At 37.8% G+C, this 6,342-nt stretch overlaps 1 pseudogene; it reads left to right on the top strand.

Annotated features, from left to right (window-relative positions):
• Positions 1-862: 862 nt before the first annotated feature.
• Positions 863-1,919, top strand: LOC129651020 (olfactory receptor 13C4-like; annotated as a pseudogene).
• The last annotated feature ends 4,423 nt before the right edge of the window (positions 1,920-6,342 follow it).

The raw sequence follows: 6,342 nt of genomic DNA, 5'->3' as shown, positions 1-6,342 counted from the left end.
ACATAAATTATCAAGAATAATTCTGATGTCATGGAATGAAGCAAATGAAGAGACTGTTTTTCTTCAGACATCTCCATTGTATTCTTTTTTTTTTTTTAATTTAATTTTATTTTTAAACTTTACATAACTGTATTAGATTTGCCAAATATCAAAATGAATCCGCCACAGGTATCTGCCACAGGTATGCAGAACTAGTTTACACACTAGTCTTGTAATGGGAAGTAATAAAATAGTAAGAGCAGACTGAGACTACGAGATCAACAACAAACTCGATGTTTGAACAAATGTTAAACTGCTGTGTATGTGATTCAGTTTACTACAATCAAATGTCTGCCCTATAGAAATACACAATTTAGCAGACTGAATAGAGAACTAAGGTGTCAGGCAGACAAACAAGTATGCATAAAATCACACTTGCTTTAAGATTTTCAACATTTCTGTTAAATACTGGATCAAAATTCCAGTCTTTGTGGTCTTTCGCCTTCCCCACCACTCTCTCACTGAAACTGATTTAATGAAGTCAGATTTATCATCTGAAATATTCTAGGGCTTTTATAAAACTCAATTTACAGTGTCTTCAACAGTGGGGAAGGTCGCTTCTGAATTTGCTTCTGATCCTAGGTAGATACTGGAGTGGGTTGCCATGCCTTCCTCCAGGGGATCTTCAAAACCCAAGGATCGAACCCGTGTTTCCTGCATTGCAGGTGGATTCTGTACCAGCTGAAGGAAGCCACTTCAAACATTAGACACAGGGCACTGAAATTTTCAGTTTCTCAGTATCACTGTGTTTTTGGCAAAGACATTCTTGAAGATAACTGAATGACAGAGTTTTAAAGAAAACACACTATTTCACCCTAGAATAATGTCTATTCAAGAAATTGGTTATATTTGTTACTTGGCAGTGAAAATATTTTATATTGGTACTTTTCTGACATCCTGAAAGCTGGAACATGGATAGAATAAATAAGACATTTGTGAATGAATTCATTCTTCTGGGACTCTCTGGTTACCCAAAACTTGAGATTATTTTCTTTGCTGTAATTCTAGTTATGTATCTAGTGATTCTAATTGGCAACAGTGTTCTGATCATAGCAAGCATATTTGATTCCCGTCTTCACACCCCCATGTACTTCTTTCTGAGAAACCTCTCTTTTCTGGATATCTGCTATACATCCTCCTCTGTTCCCTCAACTTTGGTGAGCTTAATCTCAAAAAAAAGGAACATTTCCTTCTCTGGATGTGCAATGCAGATGTTCTTAGGATTTGCAATGGGGTCAACAGAGTGTTTCCTCCTTGGCATGATGGCTTTTGACCGCTATGTGGCCATCTGTAACCCTCTGAGATACTCTGTCATCATGAGCAAGGTGGTGTATGTCCTGATGGCTTCTGTTTCATGGCTGTCTGGTGGAATCAACTCAATTGTGCAAACATCTCTTGCCATGCGATTGCCTTTCTGTGAGAATAATATTATCAATCATTTCTTATGTGAAATACTGGCTGTTCTCAAGTTAGCTTGTGCTGATATATCCCTCAATATTGTTACTTTAGCAGTGTCAATTATGGCTTTCTTGGTTCTACCCCTTCTGGTCATTTTTTTCTCCTATATGCTTATCCTCTATACCATCTTGAGAATGAACTCAGCTACAGGGAGACGCAAGGCCTTTTCTACCTGCTCAGCACATCTGACTGTGGTGATCATATTTTATGGTACCATTTTATTCATGTATGCCAAACCCAAGTCTCAAGACCTCCTTGGACAAGACAATTTGCAAGCTAGAGAAGGGCTTTTTTCCGTGTTTTATGGGGTGGTGACCCCAATGCTAAATCCTATAATCTATAGCTTGAGAAACAAGGATGTAAAAGCTGCTGTGAAATATTTACTGAGTCATAAATCTGTTAACCAATTAAGATCAAAGTGAAATGTGGTTTTAGTGTATCAAGGCAAGACATGGTATTAGTAGGCGATCATTGATGACCTTCTTTGGGGAAACCAAAGTTATGCACACAGATTTTCATTCTTTGTCTTCACTAGCTCAGCTTAGCTACAAATCCCTGGGTTCAGTAGTCTACTATAAACTCAGATTTCAATAGGTTCTGATCCACATTTCAGAAAGACAGTTAATTACTTTAGAACCTTATCCCTGGTGATATCTGAAATGAATTTTTTGTGTGTGTGTGTGTGTGTACTGTGTAGATGTTGTTGTTCAGTCACTAGGTCATGTCTTACTGTGACCCCATGGACTGCAGCACACCAGGCTTCCTGCTGTCCTTCACTATCTCCCGGAGTTTGCTCAAACTCACGTCCACTGAATCGGTGATGCCATCCAACCGTCTCATCCTCTGTTGCCCCCTTCTCCTGCCCTCAATGTCTCCCAGCACCAGGGTGTTTTCCAATGAGTCAGCTCTTCACATCAGTTTGCCAAAGTATTGGAGATATAGTGGAAAATATCACACACACTCTTTGAAAATAGTGAGTAAGGAATATAAATTCTGCTCCATCACAAATCACTTAATGTTGGGAAAGTTATTCATTTTTTTCTAAAATGCTGCTCCCTTATTTGAATGAAAGGGAGTAATTAAACATTGCTCTCAGTTTTATTATAAAGATTCAGTAAGTTGTACAAAGCACCCAGCATAGTGTCAGTTCATAGTAATTTCCTTTGTAGAGAACGTTGAACTTGACTTTTTCTGTTGACTTAGAATTTAAGAATTGAAGTAGAGACTCCAAATTTAAGATGAATGGCACCAACTTGCACTTTAAAAAATTTTTTTAAGCTATCAGTTGTTAGAGGCAGACATCTTCCCTTTGTCTTCCTATTAGTATCAACCACCACTCTTCTTATCTACATTATATAACGCGAACTTCAAGAAAAGAGAAGATAGAATCAAAGAAGACTTTTATAGCATGAGAAGTGCTCAGTGAATGGTGAGAGGTGTTTCACTACTGTTCCTATGAAAGAATGGGAAGACTGTTCTTACCCAAGCCAAGTAAGTGATTCTGCAAAACCTGTTGAGGTTTTGGCTGCCTGCAAAGAAGAACTGACATCTGGCTTGATGAAGGGAGGATTGCTGAGCCTTTTCTCTCTAGGCTGTAGTCTAGGAGGGGAGCTACACTAGCAGAGGGCTGTAGGATGGGTATCTTAGGGCTGAAAATAACCAGAAACCTTTTAGTTTGCCTGAAATACTTTTCTTCAGCTGTGAAAGACTGAAATTTGTGACTGGGAAGAGAAATTCATTTCATTTTATATCCCAGTGAGTTGAAATTTCTCAGTAAACCTATTACAGGCTTTTGAGTTAGTTGTTCTTTCTTTTTTTTTACTTTCTGTAGATTCTTTGCCATAGCTGAGCACAGCACGTCATTGATCCACACCATCAGTCTTTTGTGACAGTTGGTTTCAGGCTTATGATACTACCTAAATGTTTTCTTTCTTATTGGTATCAGACCCAAAGTATGACCCCAGACATCCTAACTGAGAGCTGTACTCCATGCCAATCTATGTCCTTAGGTAAATCCATATTTTTGATGTGTGTGATCTGGTCACTGAAATCCTGCTGCCTGTCTTCTGTCCCCTCTGGGTTGGAGGGTTGTCACTCTAGCAAACCTCTGACTGTGGATTCTTCTCCTCTGGCTTGTATCACAATGGGTGCTGCTTTTAGTTCTATTTAGACAGGTATGTAGCAAGCTTTGTAGGTGAAGTGTAATCACTGGGATGAGCCCTCTATTTCAGTCTGTTGCAAGTTTGATTTTTTGCAAACTTTGACCTATGCTACCAAGGTTTTAACACATGTCTGTATGTACATGGTCCTGCTTCTGTTGTCTCAGGCAATTCCTTAGCGTCTTATTTTTTCCCCCACAAAGCAAAGGGTGCTAGCATCTCAAATGCATTTTTATATCAAACTGAATGCTTTATTTATAAAAATTGATTAAAATTATTCTTTCCATTGCCATATCAAAAGTTGGTGCTATGTTGCTTCAATTTTGACAAGTTCGGCTCATGTTGATGAATGCCTGAAAAATTAACAGTTTTAAAACTAATCTGCCCTCCCAAGAAATTGAGACATCTCAGAAAGATTGTATGTTTATTATCTTGTGATATCCCTGGAAGAAGGCATGGCACCTCACTCCTGTATTCTTGCCTGGAGAATCCTGGCAAGGATTCTGGCAGGCTACAGTCCACAGGGTCTCAAAGAGTCGGACATGATTGAAGTGACTTAACATACACGTACACCTTTTGTGATAAAATAATAGATATTTTATAAATTTTTAAAAAATGGAAGAGAATAGGGAAAATATTGTTAGCAATGTTGATACCTCCTACAGGTGACCACCATTAACATTTTTATTATTTGTGTTATTAACGTGGAGGCATAAAATTAATCGTTTTAAAGTTGATTTATTTTGATGCACCATATGCACTTGAAATTGCTATTTTGAAAAAAAAAAATTAATGTGTATACAACTCATTAGGTTTCATAGAATAAAATCTAGACAAATGACTATAGCAGGTGATATGATTTTTTAGTTTCTCTTTTTAAATTATATTCCCTCCCCCCCAAATCATATTACCTGCTATCAATGTCACTGTAAATGTTTCCTCAAATGTTTGCAGCTCTGGCTTGTGTGTGCATGTGTGTGTATACATAGATTATAAACTTTGAATTTTGAAAATCTTCAAATAATAAAAATAAAGCTATATAATGGAACTTCATGCACTAATCACTCAGTTTAAAGAACTGTTAGTTCATTGTTACATTGATATCTAAACCCACTCAGTTCCTTTCTCTAGGTTTTTAAGTAAATATTGGATACATATGTGAGTGTAAATAATTTTGTATTTTGAAATAATTCAGACTTATAGAAAAGTTTCAAAAATCACAGAGAGAATTTTCTTTAAGCCTTCACTGAGAATCTACAGACATTACATCTTACCACATTTGCCGTATCATTTCTTCATATATTTATATACGTATATGTACCTGGTGGGTTGCCGTCTATGGGGTCGCACAGAGTCGGACACTACTGAAGCGACTTAGCAGCAGCAGCATATATGTAAGAGTATAAATACATATATAGAGAACTGTTTGAGAGTGAGGTACATATACTATGACTCTTAACCCCTAAATATTTCATTCAGCTTTTACCATAAACAGAATATAATTGTTGACATGAAGAAAAAATACTTTTTAATTTAGCAGTCAGCTAAACACTGGCCCTGAGCCTTGGCTTACCACCTATGTTTGTGTGGTCTATGAGCTAGGAATGATTTTTAAATTGTTGAAAAATTTTTAAAAATACATGTGATTGTTCAGAGCCTCCCAACTGTGAGAGGCATGAGATGTTCTAAACTGTCTAAATACAGATTCCTTTGAGCAGTTAAAAGATTGATTAGAAATTGTATTGGTGAAGGGTTTTTCACTTGTTGGGCCAATGTTTGCTGCTAAGTTTCCATATCCCTTTCCTACTGTTTCCCTGGCAGTGTATTGATTGATATAATTGGTGTATAGAAATGTAAGTAGTAGCCTTAATGTTTGTAAACTTGGACCCTTGAGTTAATTCTTTTCTTGTTATAGCCCACCACACCTTTGCCCTATAGGAATGCAACTTTATCTAATGCTTTTGGAGGGTGGCGCCTGACTTTAAAATACTCACCTTTAGAGAAAAATAAGTTTTCTGAAGAAAGGATCTTAAAATGTTAATAGGCCTCCTAGCCAGAAGATGATGTAAATCACCTAAACTTTTGCATATGATAAGTTTGAAAGCCTGGCTTCGATTAGGATCAAGGACTGCTGTCCTTGCATGACTCTACTCCTTCCCCCATTATCCTCTATGCACAACTTAAGGTATAAAACTACTTTGGAAAATAAAGTGCCCCCTTTTGTTCACCGAAAAAAAAAATATATATATAATTCTTTATCAGTTCAGTTCAATTCAGTTCAGTCGCTCAGTCATGTCCAACTCTTTGTGACCCCATGAATTGCAGCATGCCAGACCTCCCTGTCCATCAACAACTCCCGGAGTTGCAAACTCAGACTCACGTCCATCGAGTCGGTGATGCCATCCAGCCATCTCATGCCCTGTCGTCCCCTTCTCCTCCTGCCCCCAATCCCTCCCAGCATCAGAGTCTTTTCCAATGAGTCAACACTTCTCATGAAGTGCCCAAAGTACTGGAGTTTCAGCTTTAGCATCATTCCTTCCAAAGAACATCCAGGACTGATCTCCTTTAGAATGGACCAGTTGGATCTTCTTGCAGTCCAAGGACTCTCAAAAGTCTTCTCCAACACCACAGTTCAAAAGCATCAATTCTTCGGCGCTCAGCTTTCTTTACAGTCCAACTCTCACAT

This window comes from Bubalus kerabau, chromosome 4 (genome assembly GCF_029407905.1).
Source record: "Bubalus kerabau isolate K-KA32 ecotype Philippines breed swamp buffalo chromosome 4, PCC_UOA_SB_1v2, whole genome shotgun sequence".
NCBI classification, from domain to species: domain Eukaryota; kingdom Metazoa; phylum Chordata; class Mammalia; order Artiodactyla; family Bovidae; genus Bubalus; species Bubalus kerabau.
The sequence above is the reverse complement of the archived record's forward strand: the minus strand, read 5'-3'. Positions and strand labels throughout refer to the sequence as shown.